We start from the raw sequence: 23,521 nt of genomic DNA on the forward strand, positions 1-23,521 counted from the left end.
TATTAACCTATCTATACCTAGAATTATATTGAATCATAATTTTGGAGAAAATATTTTACCATCACTATTCATTCCGTACTAAAATATTTCAAAAATGTCAAAATATATATTTATATATATATATATAATGAAATTTAAATTTACGTGATTATGGAATCATAAATATGTAATATCTTAGTTAGAATTAATTTAGAAACTAAAATCAGATAGGTATCTTACCTGTAATAATGATATTTAGTACTTAATGCACCTACGAATTATGTAAAAACGATAAATTGCTGATGTTTTTCGTAAATTAATTTTAATCATTTGATTTTATATTCCATTTTATCTAAGCTGCAAATATAAATTGTAGGTATATCAGTAAATTTAATATTTTAAAATATTATAGCTTCTGTTTTTGTATTATTAATGAGCAGACTGCAGAACGATCTAAGACAAATTACTATATAGGTATGAGCGGTTGGTTGGAATAAATCATCTAGATTTAACAAACCATATTTATTTTGTTGATTGGTAAACGAGAGAGTCAAATCATTTGGTTAATAATAACGATTTTTTTTTCAATAATATACGTAAATATTATGACAAAAAATAAAATCAGCTAATGATAATATTATTTGAAATTGTGTATAATATTTTTCGTAAAAATCAAAATGTAATCAAAATTGTAATTTATTACTTTAACTATCTCTTTTACTATAGTTTATTATTTATAGTATATAAAATCAATGAAATGTATATGAATATGTATTACGAAACTATATTTCTAAAATGCCATGCAGTTATGAATCTCGACGAAATATGACCATAGGTAGTAGTTACCATGTATGAATCAAGCTTTTAATTTACGTATAAAGCCGGGTTAGATTAAACAAGATAGATACATAATAATATTATGTGAGATGAGTTAATTAACAAACAAAATTAATTTAATTTGAATATAGCCACATGTTGGTCAAATAATTTTCATAATTATGCGTCCATAAATCCATAATTATTATTATATTAGTTTAAAAGATATAATCATTAGTGTGTAATTACTAATTTATAAAGGTGATTTAGACGCCAATGTGCCGAAAAGGTATAATTACTATTATAATATTTAATTTAAAAGTTGTACTAATATAAGTTATATAATGTTTTATAAAAAATATTGTAATTTATAACGTATTTATTTTATATTTTTATCAACTCAACATTTTTAAACACATAAAAAACAAACGGCAATTTTCTTTATAAATTAAAAGTCATTAATTGAATTTGTCTAAATATAAATATTTGACTCTTATACAATATTATTATACCATAATTATTATACCCTATTTTTCCTTTAATAATGAATTTATTCAAATTCCGATTTTTAGAATTTTTAAATGTAATTAAAAAATTTATTTTAAATTTCTTGAGATTTTTTCTACTATTTAAGAAATATTCTGTGGTCATACAAACTTTTGTTTTTCAAATATGAACCTCTTTTCTAAAATCAATTATTAAGTGGATATATTTTTGAAAATATTGATGTATCTAATTAAATATTTTAACGATTACTTTTTAAAATGATAATAATAAGGATAAAAATTATTAAAAATATAAAACATCATGAACCTATTTTCCTTAGTGTACAAAAGTACTCCTTCAAATTTAAAAAAAAAATATCGAACAAATAAATTACAGTAGAAAAGAGGGAAGGTATTAATTTTATAAACGGAAATCTTAACCTCGATAGGAAAGTCCTTAAATAGAATAATTTATCTTAAGCATTTTAAAATATGATTCTTTAAATATATTTAAAAATTAAAAAAATCAAATTTTAAATAACTATTACCGAAGAAAAACTTTAGAGTGAGCATGCTTGGTAAATCATTATGTATAATATAGAATGCATAACTAGATAATATTATTATAAAGAATTTAAAAAAAAAGCATTAAATATATTCTTTTAAATAACATATTATACTTAAATTCTAAAAAAGTAATACAACTCATTATAGAATAATATAATACAGAATTTGTGTGAGTTCTAAAAATCAAAAAATATTAGCCCTTATATAAGTATACTTTATCATACATAAAACAAAAATGAATGTTAATAATAGATTTATTTACTTTTACTATAGTTTTTACAACATTTTATACAATTTAATTTAAATTTATTTATATACTTCTTAAAATAAGATAAATAGGTTCATCATATTATGAATTCAAATTAGTTAATTTGAGATTAAAATATTTCCTGAGAATCAAAAACTCCTTCTTTAATTTCAAAATAATGTATAAGTAATTTTTTTTTTTATTTTTTTTATTTCTATTTCTGAATAGAATATTCAACAAAATAGTGTTTCGTCCTATATTATAACTATTATTTAATTATATTTTAATTAAAAACAAAATAAAATTTAAATAACGTATATATCCAAGGGAAAAATTAATTGATTTTTATTTTAAATTAATACACAATATATTTGAATATTGTTTTCCATGAAAAATGTATTAGACTTTTAAAATCACATCAAATCATGGGAACTTTAAAATCTATAAGATTTATTTTTCCCTATAGCTTTTTAACAAGATATTTTTTATACATTTAAATGCTGCTGGTAATATATTGTTGTGTATGTTAAAATAATAGTTTATATTAGATAAATGTGTATAGTTATAATTTAGCTACGAATATTATAACAATTTTCTGCTCCATCACTTTATTATTATTATAAATGCTCTTATTGTTTGTTATAAAATAGCACTTTGTGAATACTCAATCTTGTTAAATGTTAAAAATGTTTCAATATTGTATAAATAGGTAAAATTAAGAAATACAATTTTAAAAATAAAGTTCTCGTTTAAAATTTTAAATATCACTGTAGCCATCCCTTATTTTAATAAATAAATATTATTTTGTTTTATTTTACCATCATTTAAGGAAGTTATCTCACCAAATGTATAAAAATTAAATTGTTTACATTTCTAAATAACTGGTAAATAGTCACATTATTTCACTATTTAAAGTGTAAAACTTTAACATTAGCAATAAATTCATTGATGTATAAAGCAGTTAGCATCTATTGTTGACATACGCTGAAATGCGTTCATTCACCTTATCATAGTAACATAATATCATTAAAACTCGTATGACAAACTAAAAATGATCACATAATTTACAACATAAATTACATTCAATATTATTTATTGCTTACAATTTATAAACTACTTATTTTTACAAGGATCGATGAAATAATTGTACTACAATATCAATATGTTATATCATAATCACTAACACATTATATTTTAATTAAAATATAGTCTGAAAATTTAAATATATATTTAAATGTGTTTATATAAAAAATACAATATTGGATATTGTCACTTTGTGTAAATAATTTTTATATATGACTAAATAAAATAAAACCATGAACTTCTTCAACAGATCAACGTTTATTTGTAATATTTTATAAATCTATGATTTTTGTTAAAACTACTAACAAAGTTTTTCATTTACCATTAAATCTTTTATTGATCACGTATTTAATTTTTATAATCACCAATTATATATTTCAGAAAATACTTTCATTTTTATTACTATTATTATTATTTTACCAAATAATTATCTACGCATTCACTAAAATAGAACTTAAAATCAAATTATTCGTCGACAAATTTACTTTTTTATTAAATATTAACAATTTAATATCATTATATAATATATATCTATATTATAAAATATGAAAGGCACTTTTCATTAGAATAAAACTCAATTAATAGCAATTAGATATATAGACATATTATCACACATACTGCCGACGTTTGTTTTTACTCCTAATTTTATAAATAATAAGATGCTTTTAGATATTTTGTACACAACACTTAACTAAGAATTATAAATAACATGCAAACAAAAGAATTAATTAATTATTTTTTACTTGAGTGAATTTTCAATATTTCTAATAAATTAATTAAATAATAAAACAACAAAATAAAAAAATTTCGTTTTTTTTAAATAAATTATGTATATTTTTTTATTATTTGAAATTGTATATATATAAACAATTATATGTTACATAATACATCTTACCTCTATTTAATTTATAGAAACTTTAGGGAAATATTATTCAGTATCTGCCACTTCCAAATCAAGAAAGTTTTAAGTTATGTTAGAATTAACCACTGCTCAAACTAAGTTAGCTTGAGTATCATTAGGATAACCACTATCAAAATGACAACAAGAATTATATAAAGGAATATAATTACATTATAAAAAAAAGTAAAAACTTTTTACGGAGGTTCCTAACAATAAGTTAAATTTACAAATCTAACACTGAACTCATAATAATATTATAATTTTATTGGGAAACTATAAATTATAAATATAATATTATATCAACAGTAATACTATGATGAAAATGTATAATATATATATATATATATATATATAAGTATATTATGTATTATATTTAATAAATATTTCAATATGATAAATTAGAAGTTAGAACATACTATATGTACCATGTCATACAATTTTTTTTTTTTTAATACAAAATTAACATATGCAATCTGTGTATGCTTCAGCACAATAAACAATAACGAGGTAAATTGTTTTTGTATACAATGAATTAACAATGATAAACTATGAGGAGGACGAAAATCGAGTGAATGTACCCGAGTTTTTGCTGATATATATATTATTTTAGTTTAATATGTCTTGTATTGCAATATTTTCATTTTGATCAACACATAGGATATATAGATAATGTTTTTGGTAAAATGTGTTATACTAACGTGTTTGAATGAGTTAGTTATTTTTAGTTAAATTGGGTATAGTTTTCGACGATCAATCGGTTGATTGATTTGATTTTAAATTCTACAGTGTGGATGGTGGTTGTAGGATATAAACCAATGGACATTAGTTATCATGTGTAAAGCGATTAATTGGATTATTTGGATTGCTTGTAAAGTACGAACATGCACAGCCCACATTTATACAGGTACCGACCAAACAAAAGGAACATATAGGTAAATGTAGTACATTAAAGTCAAAGCTTTAAAAAACCCATCGAAACTATTTTTAAATATATATTGTATGTAAAGTAGACTCTTATGAGATTTGAAAGTCTATATCTAAATCGTTTGAAACTTTTCATACAGAATTTCTGCATAAGAAATGAATGAATGAATATAGTTTTCAGAATTTCAACGATTGATAAAAGTATTGTAAACTAAAAACTATAGTAGCTTTGTTTCAAATGAAAAATGTTATACATATATTGTTCATTAAAATATAGACAGTAAGTTAGCCTGTTTAAAACTAAATCAAAATCTTTAATGAACATAAACAATTTAAATATATGCAGCCCTTGTCACCAAAGTCGAAAAAAATATGTAATTATTTCATAAAAAAATAAAAATGTACTGTGTACCTACTTTACATGATTTGTTTGTGTATAATGAGTGCATTAATGGTGTTCATCATTAAAATCAGATGAATAAAATATTGTTAATACTATTATTATTATCATTATTATTAAAAATATTAAATTAAATTTACAATAATTATAATATCCGTATTTTTTTCTACAATGTCTTTTGTTTTCATATTTTCTTTAATGGTATTTAGCCAACTTTTTCTTTAACATATCTGGTGGACATTTTTTTCTTCAATCTAAAACTCGTTCACTTATTTTCAATCTGCTCGAAAAGAAACTTTTAAATTATATTTTTATTGCTTAAACACAATATTGAAAATAAACTTAAATTAATGTTTTTGAATAAAATAATATTATACATAGTAAAAAAGTAATGCGTTTAAGATTTAATATAGTTTCTACAAACAAAAAAAAAAAATAATTTCTCATTATTTGTCTATTAAACGATAATAATAATTATCAATTAGATAATGTATTTTGATGGCGAGCTTAATGTGCTCATTACATCATATCATATCTTCATTTAAATATTATTAACTGAGAGAATGTTAAAAAGCGAGATAGAGATATGAAACGTAACGTTCGAATTAGTGAAAAATACTTAGAGGGTGGGGGCTTATATTCATAATTTACTCAGTTCGGGGTATAATATAATAATATATGTATTGATTAAGTTGTTAATTAATTTACAGCTCGCAATATCTATCGTGACATTTTGAATGAAACTACGGTAATGTGAATTCGGAGCTTACGATCAAACAACGGCAAATTTTCTCTCGGCCTTCGGATACTATGGTTATGGATGAGCGAGAGGAGCTTATCTGTACATTTCATGCATCGCCTGGCTTTTCTCTTGGCCGTTTTCTATTAAATGCGCAAACACACTCACCCAGTCATTATTATGATTATGATTATTATTATTATTATTATTATTATTATAATACGATGCCAACACACCCTCACGCCGTCGCAGTGTAAACTCGAAAACAACCGCGGTGTGGTTAGGTAGGTTAGGTGCTAGTGGCGTGAGCCGGAGGGTCGACGAGGAGAAGATTCGAGGTGCCCGAAAATCAAACCGCAACAAAACAATGAGCGACCCGAGGATTGTGTTTCTGCGGGCAAATCGTTCGGAAAAGCCGAAAAAGCCGAACGAACCACTTATTTTAAACGCACGCACAAATATATATAATATATATATGTGTATATTTATACATATTATGCACCACCACGGACGTATGTTTAGGTACCTATAACGATCGTTCCCCATTGTTCATGTACGCACGCAGTTTAACATAATATAATAATCTATAAACGATATTTTTTTCTTGAGAACATCTGGTAAAACTGCGGCTATCTTTAACCGTGACCGAGAACCTAAACGAGTCGAAAATTACGTAACACTGTCGATTAACAATATTTATGCGAGCGAGGTATAAAATAATTTGCATTTGTTTTAAAGTATATTTATTATACTCCGTTGCGAAATATTTTTCATGTCGAGGTAATTTGTTTAATAGTAAACACTCGTTTCAAGTATTGACTTCTTTTTATTTGCTATTTAATATTCCTAAGCAGAATATATTTAATTCATAAAAAAAAAAAACAATATAAAACCAGTAAATAATTAATTAATTATTCAGTTTAGTTAATTTTAATTATATTATAGATGTATATCAATATTATAGAAAATTTTCCCGTTTATCTATATACTTATACCTTAAAAATGTATAAATAATCAACTGTTGTATCGGTATGTTACATTTGTATATAAATAAGAATCACTATAAAAAAATTTTAATGTTAAAAAAATTATAATAATATATAGATGATATAAGAATAAAAATAAAATTTATAAATTTCCATGTTTTCAAGATTATTCATCATGAAAAGTTTTAAAAATAAGTACTGATATATTATACGACGTATATCGTACAATATGACGTTTAAAGTATACTCCTTCATTAAATAAGTCACTGTATTGTTTTATGTTTATATATATTCAACTTTAATTCAATGATAAATTATTGTATACAGTATACGATTCTGAGCAAAGACAATATCTCAGCTTCTATTGAAAAATATATTTCATACATTTGTTTATTTATTAAATGTCTCGTATTAAATTTTCAAGCTTAATGACCATACGAATACTTTTCTTTTGAATTCTATAGAAATAAACTTAAAAATATTAAATATCTATAAATGTATATAAATACTTATAGTATACTTATACTTATAGTCCAAAAATAACACATCTCAGTATTTTTAAAACTAGTTTTCCTCATTTTTATTATTTCAAAAGAAGATGACAGATATAGGAAAAAACATATATCATTGTAAAATCAAATCGCGTCAATCAGGACCTAAAAATGTACAAGTTTTTTTAAAATGATAAGTGTTAATTAACCTGTTAAAATATTGTGGCGCGGTATAAGTAAGGTAATGTTATTCATAGTATAATTAATATATATATTTGTTTGTCATACGAATTATAGATTATATGTAGGTCTAATAATACGTAAATATATTATACAAAAAGGATAGTAAACAGTGCTTTTGTATAATGATTTAGATTTATTGCCTTACTGGTTCATAATAGCTAGGTAGGTATATACTTGTGATGACGCGATAACTCAAAACAAATATCGACTTGTGCTGAGCTCGTTATATAAAATCCGTACTGAAACGCTTATACGCGAGAAATGCACGTCGCCACTGAGGCATCTTGAAGTAGTGTATAGTGGCCGACCGCATAATTCACAAACTATTATAAAACATAACCATTTTACAGCGTAATAGGAATAATTACACTGCAGTAGGTAAAATGTAATAAACACACACATTGACATTATATACACGAGCGGGTGCCTGGCGGCTCTGGTATGCCGTTTGAGCGCAATAACCTTTTTAGTCTAAATAACTTGACGAGAATTGCATTTTTGGGTACACAACAATTCGCGTGTCTGGCACTCGATCGTAGCGCACGGTCCACTACCCATATTATAAATTACAATGCATTGCTTTCAGCGATATGAAACATAGTTTTACTTGCTATTATATTTACCAAACGTGGCACGTTAGGGTAAGGGCAGGTAGGTAGTTAAGTTTTCAGAAAAAAAAAAATAATATTTTTATTCAATAATCAATAATCTATGTACATAATATTTAAGCTCTAGAAATTTGATCTGGGAATATCGATTGCTGATCAATATGGTTGTTACATTGGGTATGGCATTTGTAATTATTCTACTGATATATTTTATATAATAATAACAATATTTATAAAAAAGTTTATATTTTTTTTATCCACAGGGCAGAATTATTTTCATTCGTTTTGAATACATTCCGCAATACTTTGTAGTCAGAATTGATAACGTTACTCGTTTGATAAAAAAATAAAATTAAAATAAAATTTTAACTTGTTGTCTATAACAACAAACTAAGTACATACCTAAACAAATATTTAGTTAACTGCTATGTATGACGGAATTTCTCCATCAAACTTCGTAATATCAAAAGTTTTAAAGATGATGATAATATTATTCATCTAGATTTACCTTTTTCTATAATATATGTGGAATTTACGAGCTATTAATCATAAAAAAATGTATGTAATAAGTTCAACGTTAAAATAACATACATTTTTCTTATGTAATTTAGTAACTTGAAGAAACCGTGTTTAAACCGCATATCTAATAATAATTATAATTATTTTCAATTATTTGCTTCAAAATATGTGACTAAGATAAATATTATAAAACTATACATACAACGATCATGATCAATATCTTTAACAAAAAATAAACTCATCATTAAACATTTAAAAAGGCCTTACCTTCAGTAATATAACGTGATTATAATATGACGACAATACTGTTCATTTTTTGCAATTAAACTGGAAATATTGATCAATATTGCGTGTGAATCTATAAAATAAAATAAAAACATTTAGTAAATAATATAATATAATACAATGTGTAAATTACATGAAATAAATTGGTAAATTTGACAATAGATTACAGAACAACGTCCAAAAGCTGAGATTGTCGTTTAATCTGTTATAAATTGTTGACTATATTATAATTATTTTAACTATACATAGTCGGTAGTCACGTTTTTTTGAACATATATTCTAAAGGTAAAATTGTACACTATACAAACCATTTTATTTTTTATATTATTGTATAATTCAAAAAACGTATACACGAAAACATGTAAATATCTAATAATATTGTACCTATATGAAGTGCAGTGGTAATAAATTCCAGATCCTACGCGAAATAAGATGCAATTGGTTTCACAGTAACATGTTTTTTTTATTACATTTTGTTTCTCAGAACACTTTTAAGAAATATTATCGTGCTCCATTGCTCCAGTATTCTCATAAAAATGTACAGTCAATCGAAAATTCCATTTCGATTTTTCTTTGAATTTGTGAAAAAAAAATACATAAAGTACTTCCAACAAAAAATTCTGAGGACTATATGAAATTTTATAATAAGGAAACATATAATTGTGTATATAAGCTGGGTTACTCGTGTCAGGATTTTTTATATTTGGTGCAAAAATCACAATGTATTTCTTTCACATATAAAATAAATATTAGTAACACCATTATAACAATGAATAATAATATTCCTATATCCATCAAAAAGTCTAAAAAAGTATACGGCATATTTTTATATTCAAGAAACACTATGTCCATCACCACACCTCAAGTTCATCCGAAAGGACTCTCTTATAAGAATTAACATACTAAATTGTCTTGCTCATAAGTCACGAGGAAGTCACTTGTCTAGTTTGTTACGAATATATAAAGCACTCATTCTATCTAAACTCGAATATATATATATCGATATCGTATACGTACATAACACAGAGTAAGAATTTACAACGGAGCCTTCTGTTATAGCCCTATTCCCATTATCCTCAATACAGCCGGAGCAGTGACGTAGAAAAGATTTCTAAAAGGGGGGGGGGGTCGAAAAAAAATATCTAAAAACATTTTAAACACAAGCTTACAGTGGAAGCATAGCCCTTTTAGTCGAGCATATATACCTATTATTATATATAAAGTACTGTCTTTATAAATAATAAGATATGCTATAATAAAGTATAAACATAGTCGTTATTGAATATTTTTACTAGATAAACATTGCTTTGCTACAAATAAAATAAAATAAAATTATAATGGTATTTAGTATTGATAAAATTTTCATAATTCAATAGCTCGATAGGTCATAATATCACAAAATATTGCATTTTAGTGCATACTGCATAATTTAAGCAAAAACAAAAAATAAAAAAAATTCAATGGGGGATCTGACTCCCACATCCCCCTTGTATATGTCCCTGAGCTGGAGTAGTACCTTTCGATGTTAAAAAAATTCAAAGTTATGAATTACTCGCAAAGTCGTAATTATGCGTACACGAAATAATCTCAGGGCAATGAAACAAATCGAAAATCTCTTAAAGACATTCCTTTCTTGTCCGTAGATGTTATTAAAATGAAATCATGAAGACGCCCCCTAGGATATTTAACAATTTCGTCAATAAAGAACTTGGTAAAATTTCAAACGAAAATACCCATCATAATATTTATAACCAACATTTACATTTAATAGTCTCCGAACGTCGTAATTTTACCGAAATATACACTATAATAATATGGAAAATGGTGTCGGAGCAGCTGTAGTACTCGTATTACAAAATCACGTTTTCATGTCGAGATTTCTAATTTCTGTTCAATCTACACAGCTGAGGCTGTGGAAATTTCTTATGCTTTGGACCTAATAAAAACAAAACTCATACTCAAAATAGCCATCTTAAGCTACTCAAGAGTATAACAAACCTATCCGTTCCAAATGAGATTGTCAGAAAAATTCAAACTCAACTCCATAAACCATAACCTAAAAGTTTCTAGCTATTCTATTATTTTGTTATAAATCTCAAGTCTCAATCAAAATACACGACAAGCAATAACTTCTATGAATGTTACCATACCTACTTAATTCTTTTACCTTTCACGCTATATCAATAGGTAATTAAAACGGTTTTCGAACAAAATATGACTACGGTCAATGGTCATGGATTCAAGGATCATCTAAATTAATACAAATTGAAATCACCATTCACTTATGGACCTTGCCACTGAATATCTCAAGAAAAATAGAAACTTCCATAAATATAATGCGAATTTGACATACTTCGATAACACGTCAGTATCTTATCTGTATTAGACAACTTAAAGTTCATAAACATTATTATTCAACTGTATTATTGAGTCTAATTGAATTAATCAATTGTAATATTTATAAATACAAAATGTAATTTAGATAAAGTTTAAACGCATAGCAATCAATTATAGCCAATGGTCATGGTCACCGAGGCTTTATTTAATAAAAAAAATAACTGTAAATGCGCAAGTCTATTTTGTTATTATAACTCTATAAATTAGTAAACTAATTAATATTCATCTAATTAACATGAATATTATTAAAAATATTAACAATAATATATTTTAAAACTTTAAAAAATTAGAAATTGAATATTTTATAGTTATGTTACTAGGTTGAAATACTATATTTACCTATTTTATAAAAATTCATGTTATAATTTTAAACAACTAATAATAATATTCATAGAATTTTAGTTGTAGAGAGACATACAGATTATTTAAAGTATTATAATAATAAAAAAATGTTAAATTAAAAATCAACGAAAACTCATAAATCATCATTAAAAATATACTTTACAAGCTAATATTAGATTTGATGAATAAACTAATCTCACTCGTTCAAATAAACTTGAATTTAAATTCAGACTTATCACACTAACAATCTTTTATATTGCTGGAAAATGTTACTACTTATGTAATAACTTAATTCTAATTAATTTCTCTTCGATACACAATTTATACACATCCAGTTTTGGGTACAGATTCTGTAATCTGCTTCTCAATAATCTCTCGTTTAGTAGATTAATAATCCAATGATGAGCTTCTTTAGAAAAAAAAATATGAAAAATATTGTTTTTAACGTAAGACTTTAAATTACACCTTTATTACATGACTTATACCTATATGTTATAACATTTCAGAAAATACAAAATAAGGCCTTTACAATTCTTTGCTCGTCATCAAATTCTAGACTTACTAAATTTCTCATTTTATAATTTTCATAATAATTATTGTGTATCTTCTTTGACCTTAAATATTACATTTTGTAATTTTATATTCATTTATTTAATAATGTGCTACTCACAACGTATCTATTAAATGCAATAAGTCTTCTATACTTCAAATATTTTTTTTCTCCAGTATAAAATAACACACAGTATAGTCAACAAAAAAATAAAATAAAAAATGTATCAATTATTATATTATATTAAACTTTTTTTCAAGAATGTATTATATATATATATATATACCACATAACTCGTAATAACTTCTGACTTCTCAATAATTAAATAAAGAAAAAATGTAACCACTCTCTGAGATGGCCAAAAAGAATCAATATTATAGTAAATATACAGAGAATGTTTTGTCAAAAACCATGTAGTTACAATTTGGTTCCAAGAACAACAACAATTGTATCTACCTTATCGGTCAGGTTCTTAGAAAAAGTATAATATAAGCTCCACTTTTGATTCAGCTTTTAAAAAACAATTACAGTTTCGGTTTGGTTCAGTACAACTCAATATATGCTTGGCTAAAGTATCAATTTTCAACTAAGTATCTCTTCAATTTTTAAAGTTTTTCAATTTTCATAAGTTGGGACCATAAAACGTACTGAATTTTTCTAAACCAATGTTTTATTTATTCCCGTTATTATCCCGAAAACATCTTAAATATTTAATTATTTATACCTTTCAAGATTTATACGCTAATTTCATTATATATTTATACAATTAATTTTATAAAAAATACCAAATTGTATTTATAATTAACCTTACTGTATAGACATAGATTTGTGTTTTAGATCAAAAATTGTTTTTTAGTCCTTGATCTATATAATTTTAAAATAATATAGATGTTTTAATTTTTAGTAAGGTTAATGTCGTTTGCATTGTACTTGATAATAGCCTAACAATAAATACAGTAGACGCCGCTTATAAGACTCACTTTGGGATCAGCACAAAGTGAGTCTTGTAACCAAATAAATCTTATAGGCGTAATGGAAAAAAAAAATTAATTACGTATTTATAAATTTTATTTTACTATATATTTTGCTTTAATTTTAATACTTTAACACATATTACATATCACACACTTGTTATTGAATAAATTTAATATTTCTGATAAAAAAAAAACTAAAATTATAATAGGTAAGTATAACATATAAAAATATTATAAAAATTATAAAGGATGTATGTATAATATATTTATTATTTATTTTGAAAAAAAATTGTAATTTTAGTTTGTTTTTTATTTTGTTCTGATATTCCGAAAATATAATAACGATAATCTTTGCGATAAAAGTGAACTTTTATCTGCGATAAAAATTATTATACGTTATAAGGTACCAACAGAAATAATCAACACGAATATTATTTAACTTTTTAATACCGATTTATTTCTAAAATATAACCAAAAAAGTTTATTTTCTACTATTTATTTTACAAAATTTGAGTCTTATAACCGAAGTGTTGAGTCTCATAACCGATTTTTTTTTTTTTTTTTTTAATGTATTTTGATACGTCCGAACCATTTCAGACGATTTTGAGTCTAATAAGCGACTGAACCTTATATCCGTGAATTTTATAAGCGGCATCTACTGTATTATTGTTAATTGCTGTAACCATAATCGTTACATTTAATTTTTTTAATTCACGAAAGCTTATCGTCCAATGATAAAACGATGATATTTTATCACGTAAAACGCCAGTTCTACATTTAATCCACTAAGCATAGTATAGTTTAATGTAACATTGCATTACAAAATAAATAATGACGATGCTATAATAAACTAAAGTAGGTGTATATACATAATATGCATACTATATAGTTACTTGTATGGCAACCATACACATATAATTTTAAACAAAAATAATGTGCAGCCACGAAAGTAGTTGCTATCGTGTGTTTACCCTACGAAGTATACTCATATACTTATATGCTGAATTCTGATATACAATATACAATCATTTATAAATATATGACAAATATAAACTAAACTTTTAATTATAATTGAAAAATACAAGTTTAAGTAATTGTAATTTACTTTGATGTATGTTCTATTTAATTTTTACTAACATAGCCACAGTGTAATATTAATACAAATTTAAATTTAAATATTAAAACTATGAAAAATTATTATACTTTTAATATCTAAAAATATGTTGTAGTAACTATTCATCTGTTTTTAGTATGTGAATAATATATTTAATTGTGTTACCTTAATTACTTAACATTTTTCGGAAAATCCAATAATTAATAATCTGTAAATATTAGTAAGTATATAAATAGGCGCACATGTACTGAAAAAACACATTTTGTATTTCACATGACATTTTCAAATTGTTTTTAATTACTTTCGGGAACTTTGGAACTTAAAATGTTTTATCAATCGTTATTCTGTTGAATCATTATTATCATTCTAAACTTTAATTTTGTTTTTTGTTACATGCTAACATATAATATTGTAATCGTCAAAATATATGAAAAGTTCATCATCATTTATTTTATTAATATATAAATATATAAGTATAAATTATGTATAATCATAAAAACATTATTAGTATGAGTAATAAATATTATTCTATTATAAAAATTATAGGTATAATTAAATTTAATATCAATAAAAAATCACATTCTATAAATCACCTGAATTTATATAAATTATAAATGGTGTTACTGACATTAATATTATAGTATACATATGTTTTGTAGGCGTGTTTATTAAAGGGGATGGACGTTTGAGACTTTGAGTAATTTATAGTATAATTTCGCATTGGTGATTACAGTTCTAACAAACTAAATGTATTATCTTAAATACTGTTAATTACAAACTCGTCAGTTTTCCATGTCCCAGAACCTTAAAAAACCTTAAGTAGATACGTCACTGATGTACAAATAATAGATATTGACCCCAGTAATAGGCGAGTGATGATAAATGCTGACCAATATTAAAACCCTTAGCGTAACTCATATAGTCATATATATTGACTAACCTAACGATACACAACTTTTTCTCTCTAAATTTAGTCGCACGCAACCTCGACAATGGATTAAGCTTGTAAAGGATCTTATCGGGTTTCCTCCTCGTTTTTCCTTCTTGTAATCGACTTTATCCTTAATTTGCCATTACTGCGTCGTCGACGTCCGTTGAACCCTTGTTCCGATAATTATTGTCAACCGGACATTTCTACAACAATTGTACGGTACTGCTCTTTTTTTTATTTTTGATTATCTTCATCTCCAACCAATGATAAAATTATATACCAGTGTACATTGAAAATATGTGTACTTCTACGTAGGATATTGTTAAAAATGTTAGGAATATATTTATAGTAGGTAGGTACTCGAAAAAATACAATTTAATATTTAGCAATGATATTTTAAATAAGTTAATTTGAATTAAGATTTCGATTATTTCAATAATTACCCATATTATAATATTAAAACTAAGAATAAGATTAATAATTAAAGTCACTCAGACTGTTGTTATATATTATCATTGATAAATTGACAATAATTTGTTATTTCTTAAGTTACCAAAATTAAATAACTATTCCATGGTTCTATACACAAATATCAAAATGAAAACAGGTTAGAAATTCCAACATAATTTTACGTAGAACAAAATCTTATAAATCAATTTAGTTTGAATACAAGAGGCGAGTTTTTGAGAATAAATAAAAATAAATAATTTTAAAATACATTTTAATTCTAATACATTTTTATTCATCGTATGAAAAATATATTTAAAGTATTAAACATTTTATAAACTGTATTTTCAAAAAAATTGATTTTTACCTACAGTTTATGACTTAATATACCTAGGTCCTAGATGTTATATTGTCATTAACCTGTAATATTATCTATTCATTTTGATAACAGTATTTTAAAAGAATATATAATGAATTATACTTTTCTGAAATAATATTTTACTATTATACTTTTGAACTTAATAACTTGCATGAATAGTTTTAGCCAACTAAGAGTTAGGTTAAGTTTAGTTAAGTTGGTCTTGTTTACTAAAATAAAAATTAAATTGACAACAATGTTATATAGTTATTTCAATCAGTTATCAAGAGTGTACAATCGTTTAAATACAAACCTTGTCACAAGCATTTCAAATAAAATTTGATAAAAAGAAATATTACAATACAGTCTCGATAAGAAAAAAATATATATAATATGAAATAGTTTTATTGACATCGGCTTAAAGAAAACATAGTACCCACTACGAAGTAATGCTTGCGAAACACGTTCTAGTACATATTGTGTGCAACTACTATAGACTACATGAGCGAATCGCCAGAACACAATGGTTGGTATGGAACGAAAATGGAAGAGATACAATTGTGCAAAGCGCTGTACACATGAAAGTAACCATAAGAGCGTTCTAAATCAACCGATCTATCTACGGCAGTATACGACGGACGTTTAATACTAGCTATTTTTTTTTACCCTTCTCCGGCTATTAAGTTCTTTATTTTTGTATGTATTTTTTTTTTTTTTTTATATAGTATGAGTAGAACTCTCGAGTAATCCATTACACTGATTGTTTTCCTTTTTATTCGTCTTATGAACACGTAATTGTCAAGAATCGAATGAGACATTTTCTTACGTACTAATACATAACAGTGGCGGTAAACATCGATCTGAACGAGTAATTTATTTGATTTTATAGCGCTACGTATTTCGGAAAACTATTTTCCAATATGTATGACCGATGGCAATGACCAACATCGTTGGTATACAACGCGTGTTTTATTTTGTGTAACTTGACCGGGCAATGATTTCTAGATTTCTACTTGTCCTCTGTCTCGTGGAAAAATCGATTTGAAATAAAAATAAAAAGTATAAGAGAACACTCAGTACCTAATATAAAAAGAAACCTAATAAAGTATCCCTAAAAAGTTTTACATTAGTTTAGATTACATTTTGGTCTATTATTTATATCTGAAAATACGGTATGAATATTAAAGTAACTGTGATTTAAAAAAAAAAATCACGAAATACATCAGAAAGCAAGTTTACAATATCATAACACATTACATACTTTGTTTATATCATTCGCAATACTTTCTTTAAAAAAAAATATATGATGGAAAAGACATAACAGGACTTGTAACACAATAACGTGCAGAATAAAGTGTCATTATTAAAATATAATTCACATTTGTCTACAAATAATCGAAAATATTAAAGAATTTGTACGCGTTTTAACGTATATTAAAATTAAAAAATATATCGTCTGTATGAAAATTATATCACCAAAGTATACATAACTAAGTATTAAATAAACGGATGTATCAGGAAGAATACCGAACGATACCGTATATAAATGCGTCTCTGCTTGGACTTGGGAATAATAATTATACAAAATATAATATCCACTATACCATGCCACGATATTGTATCTGTACAATATGTACGTTGCGTCATTTATATTTTATCATTTTTTTTCCTTCGAGTCTTGGCAGCAATTCTGTAAATGACATCGCCCTGCGCTTATACTTATACATAAGTACGTCCGCTTATTTCACCGTGAATAATACATAGGTGCACGTCCGCCGACCGATATATGATAATATTATGGTCTCTTGACAAAAAAAAAAAAAAAAAAAAAAAGAAATTACCTTCACGGTGAAGTCATTTGTACGACGAGATAATATACCAACAATATTGCTATACGATAAAAATGTTAATTTACTACACGCGTTATATGCGAGACGCTCAGACACACTCACGCAAATCGCAGTGCCAGGCACAACGCATGTATGTTGGGAATCTTATTTCAGTCGCAAGAACAAAAACTGCTATAATTTTGACAAAACATACGACCATAATGTATTAAATGTTCCCAATTGAATTTAGTAAATGTTTAACTACTACTGCAGTCCGTCGGCAATGCTACGGTGTTTATGATAATGATTTATAAATCGTGAACAAGGAACGTTTTTTTTCTTACTAATAAATACAAACAACTTTATATAACGTTCAAATAAAACCTTCAAAGCTAAAAAAGTTTTTTCATGATTAATTATTATCAGAGGACTGTGTTGTTATTAATATCGACGATATAGGATCTTATCGGTTATGTTATAGAATGGTTATTAATATAGATTTCTTAGATTTCTACATTCCAGTTAAATAATAATGAATAATATCTCTTAAGTACCCATACTATAGTTCCGAATAAAATAATTGATACTTTTAAATAAATATAATTATTACATAATTAAAAAACAATCTTGGTTGTAAAAGATAATAAGTAATATTAATATAATAAGCTTAATTTATTTTTGTCAACAATTTTATTATCGTAAATAATCTTAAAATTAAACACAATAAAAATCATACATGTGCCTAATTAAAGCTTACATTATTCAATCTCATGAAGTACAAAAAAAGCAATACATAAACAGTATTATATTTAAACTTCTTTATGAAAACCATCCAAAACTACAATGCAATTCTAATCTAATACCTCAAAAATCGAAACAAACTTAAACTCAAAAAATATATTACAAATTCAAAATGTATTACATTTATACGAAAAAAACCTGGTCAATAAAAAAATAACTTAAATACAAACAATTTAAACAATCAAATTAATAAGCACAATACAATTTAATTGGTTCATGCTGATTGAGTTAAAATAAAACTTTAAAAAAAAATTTCATCAGTGTTATTATGTATAAAGTTTATAAAAGCGGTTCTTAAAAATATGTAGTTCGTAGATAATGGACTTTTTCAATGTATGAACCCACTTTTCCAATTTTCTTTCAAATAATCATTTCTTTTTTTTACAAAATATTTCATGTTGTTATAATCAATATTATAATATCTATTTTATTTTAACGATTATATAAGCAAATATAAATGGGTTATTTTAGAACTGATAATTAAACAACTATTGTATTCGACAGAACAAAATATCGAAGTAAGTTTAAATCATTATAATACTCAATATAGCATAATTACAAATTTCCAATTACGCAGCAAAAAATCAATATATAAACGACATGGCAGATGTAGTGTGTATACTACATCATTTTATTCCAATAAGTATGTCCTAAAAAAAAAATGTATAACCAGAAAATTGCATTTCATATAATAGGTACACATCTAGAGGAATCAAATTAAGGAAAATAAAACATACTGCAAACCAATGGAAAAACCTAATTTATCACTATATAAAATAAGATGTTATTTTAAACTGGATGAGAAACATATGCACCTGGTCACCTGGATCACATGCAAACACCAATGAAAAGAAAACTCACGAAAACTTTGAGATGTATAGAATCGAACTCTTTGTTGTAAATGTATTATATATTTAGTATTACTAGATATAACTTACTTGAACATAATAAATTCTAAGAATTTTTTTTCATTATTATTATTATTACAACTGCCTCGGCAATTGGGGCTATTGGCTACAAGACATTTAATTTACATTAGGAGTTTATTTACATTAGGTTTAACGGTTTGAGACTATATTGCAAATTCATGGTATCGGAATATTTCTAAATTTTCGTTTAGAGTTCTGTATCCTTGAGTTCTAAGAAGATAATAAATCTATTGAAATAATTCCGAATTTCAAACAAAGATCATTTTAAATATCATTCTAAATATAATAAAAGAAATATAAACAATTACTATGGTACTCGTAGTATGATAAAATTATTTTTAATTTATAAAACAAAATTCCGCTCGTGTTTATATTCATTTATTTTTTAAATAATAGATGATCTATACATTAATTTGTTCGATAAGCATGACTTTTGAATTTTTGTTAATTTTGACACGACGTAGTTTTAAAAAAATAACTCACTCATAAACGAAACTTTTATCTGTAGCCTACGGGAAAAATTCTCAAGTACATAAGATTTTCGACGATAACTCGACGATATAAAGGTAAAGTAAGTGATGCAATTCACAAAATTGAAATTTTTTAAGAGTGAATACAATTTTAATAATGTATAGACGTCACATGAGAAGTGGTAGAGACACATTTTGCACTTAGAGATCGAAAAGGATAGTTTAGTTTGTGAAATTATAAGGGGAGTTTATATAATTTTAAATACTAAAACTACTTATTCTGAAATCTGGACAATATCTATGCTTATTTACTATAGAAAAAAATTAAATTAAAATACAAAAATATAGTTATAAATTTACAATATTATATAGGTAGGTTACTAATCAATAATAATTCTATACAAAAAGTATGCAAAGTGTATATTTGAAACTAAACACATTATTCAAATACAATATAATGTGTAAACTTTACTTATAGACTACTTATAATATAATTACTATCATAAAATGATCGTCAAGCGTAGTAGTCCCTACTCACTATAAGTTTTAGCCTGAAAACAGAAACCAAAGTTATAGGTTAAAGGAGCTGTTAGTTTGTTCAATATAACTACATAGGGCCGAGGGAGATGACATCTTTCATATAAACTGTACGCACGTTGTTAAGTGGTTTTATAAAACGGTGAAATGACAATATTGTAATTTTTCTTGCAGAAAACGAGTGACCAAATTTTTATTTTTGGTAAAAATAAAAATACATGTATACAATGAAAATATATAAATTTTCTTGGTAGCCCAGTAAACCGATTTTTAAAAGTCTTTCGAAAATTAAACTAACATGTAGGCACGTATATTTTTAGTTTAATCTTAATTGAATATAATGCAATGAATTATATTAAGTGAGTTACCTCTGTAACGCTAAGTTAAAGATTTAAACTAAAACGACAAGTACGTGGAATTGCCATAAAACAAAGTGACTAACAACTGGATGGGTAATTACAATTGATTTTTAATTGAAGCTTAAGTTCAGTAAATCTTAAGAATGCTCACCTTGGTTTACGGTATGTAGATACCTACTTTATTCTATACACATATAATTTAATTTAACTGGCACCTCTTCTAACCTAACCAGGTCTGTTGAAATTTTATTATTGGAGTAACCGACTATGCGTGTTACGAAATTATAAATACCAAAATGCTTGCAACTGAAACTCCATCACGAACTGATATTATAAAATAAAATACACTGAATCCCCAGTATGGGTCCCAAATTAATTCAATACAATGATTTGTATAATTATTTGTAATTGAATTATTAACGCCCCCCTTCCCCGCAGCATTTAAATATTCTAAAATTCATTCTAAGAATTTTGGAGGGTTTCTTAGATAGTCTGCGTAGGTATAACATTTAATAATTAAAAAAAAATATATAAACATAAGTGAATAGTCAATACAGTGTATACTTTAAATAAATATCCAAATAAAAATTTTCGGGGGTAATAAACGTATAAATCATTGGCCACTGCGCGTTTCCGTCTTGGTAGGTACACGAACATCAATTTATCAAATTGTGAAAACATGGATTTTTTTTTACGTCATAAAATAACAGCCGAAAAACCTAAAGTGTTCTATTACTGTAGTGTGACACCCCCCCCGTGCCCCTACGCCTTCGCTTTACGTATATATCGTCCACGAACGATACGATAATTATACGTAACATGGCAACGGCGTAAATACCACGAACATCATATCATATCATAATATTATATTATAGTACATTATACGTATAATACATAACGTAAAACGTAATCAATTGTCGTTATCATTGTTATCATTGTTATTAGAGTATATTATTAATTAATACATTTTACTCGGGTAAAATAGGCGTATATATAATAGGTACTCGCGAACATCGTACACAATATGTGTGCGCGTGCAGGCGCTGCACCGGCCGGGACGACGTCGAAATTAATTCGTCCCCAGACTTTTGGGTTCCCGGGGCGAAACGGTTCGCAGTGGCGGTCGGCGTGCCGAAGTGGCGTCGGCAGTGGCGGTGGTGGTGGCAGGCAGAAGAGGATACGCACCTCCTAACCACGTGCGCCGCGATGGGATTCGTCGTCGTCGTCGTACCAAAGATTATTTCACAACATCTACGCCGCGTATGCATATATATATATATACATATATACATATATATAGTAACACTGTGCGCAGAGACCCTAGCACGAGTCGTCCCCTCCCCCCGAGCGCCGCCACGGCAAAGCGACGGGATCACCCCGTACGACGATATTACTATGCCCGTTGGCTTAATTTGTTTTAATTTCGTCCGTCGGTGTGCGGTTTTCCTCCGCCGGTTCGCTAATTATTATTCCGCGCCGACGTTTCGGCGCTGGCCCGGCAGTCTCGCGTGCGACATAACATCGCGCGATACGCTATTACTGCTACTACTGCTACTGCTGCATACATCAGCTGGCGTAGTGTAATAAAATAATATACGGACACGACGAACCATTACGAGACTGCCGCGACGATCGCTTCCATCTATACTAATACATTGTTATGCGTTCTATACAGTTACGATATTATATATTATACGTAGTTAACACAAAGCAAGCAATCCGACCCGTCAGCGTCTGCTGTGCTAGCGCGGGCACAGTAACACATCATACACTCGTAATAACAATATAATATAAGCACACGCGAAATAATATTACGCACACAATGGGTGTCTATATTATGTCTGTGCCGCTGATATCGCATCGAATTACATTACACTTGGACGTATAATGAGTTGTTGTTATATTATTGTGCAGAGTACATTTTTCCGTTACCCACTCCATACAACGCTAAGAATACTTCCAATGCGCTTTTTATCGCGATTAGCGGTACGCGAATTGCAGTTGTACCCCGAGGGGCTAGATATTTCGTCTCCGACGCACATCTTACAAACCGGCCAACGGGCGTAAGTACTCGGTGACGGCTCGCGCTATGGGGCCCACATACCACGATATTGCGTGTCCCACTTACAAACCCGAAGGAAAGACATTTATTGAAGAATTATGCGGACGCTACCAGCATGTTTGTGTCCCACTTCCAATGAACCTCACGA

The 23,521-nt window shown here is 26.4% G+C and overlaps 1 long non-coding RNA gene across 1 annotated transcript in view; it reads right to left on the minus strand.

Annotated features, from left to right (window-relative positions):
* Positions 1–23,521, minus strand: part of LOC113560613 — a 69,498-nt gene that overhangs the window by 25,260 nt on the left and 20,717 nt on the right. The window contains exon 2 of the long non-coding RNA XR_003406127.1: positions 9,256–9,346. This is a non-coding gene — a long non-coding RNA (uncharacterized LOC113560613). The remainder of the gene's footprint in view (positions 1–9,255; positions 9,347–23,521) is intronic.

This window comes from Rhopalosiphum maidis, chromosome 4 (genome assembly GCF_003676215.2).
Source record: "Rhopalosiphum maidis isolate BTI-1 chromosome 4, ASM367621v3, whole genome shotgun sequence".
Taxonomy (NCBI): domain Eukaryota; kingdom Metazoa; phylum Arthropoda; class Insecta; order Hemiptera; family Aphididae; genus Rhopalosiphum; species Rhopalosiphum maidis.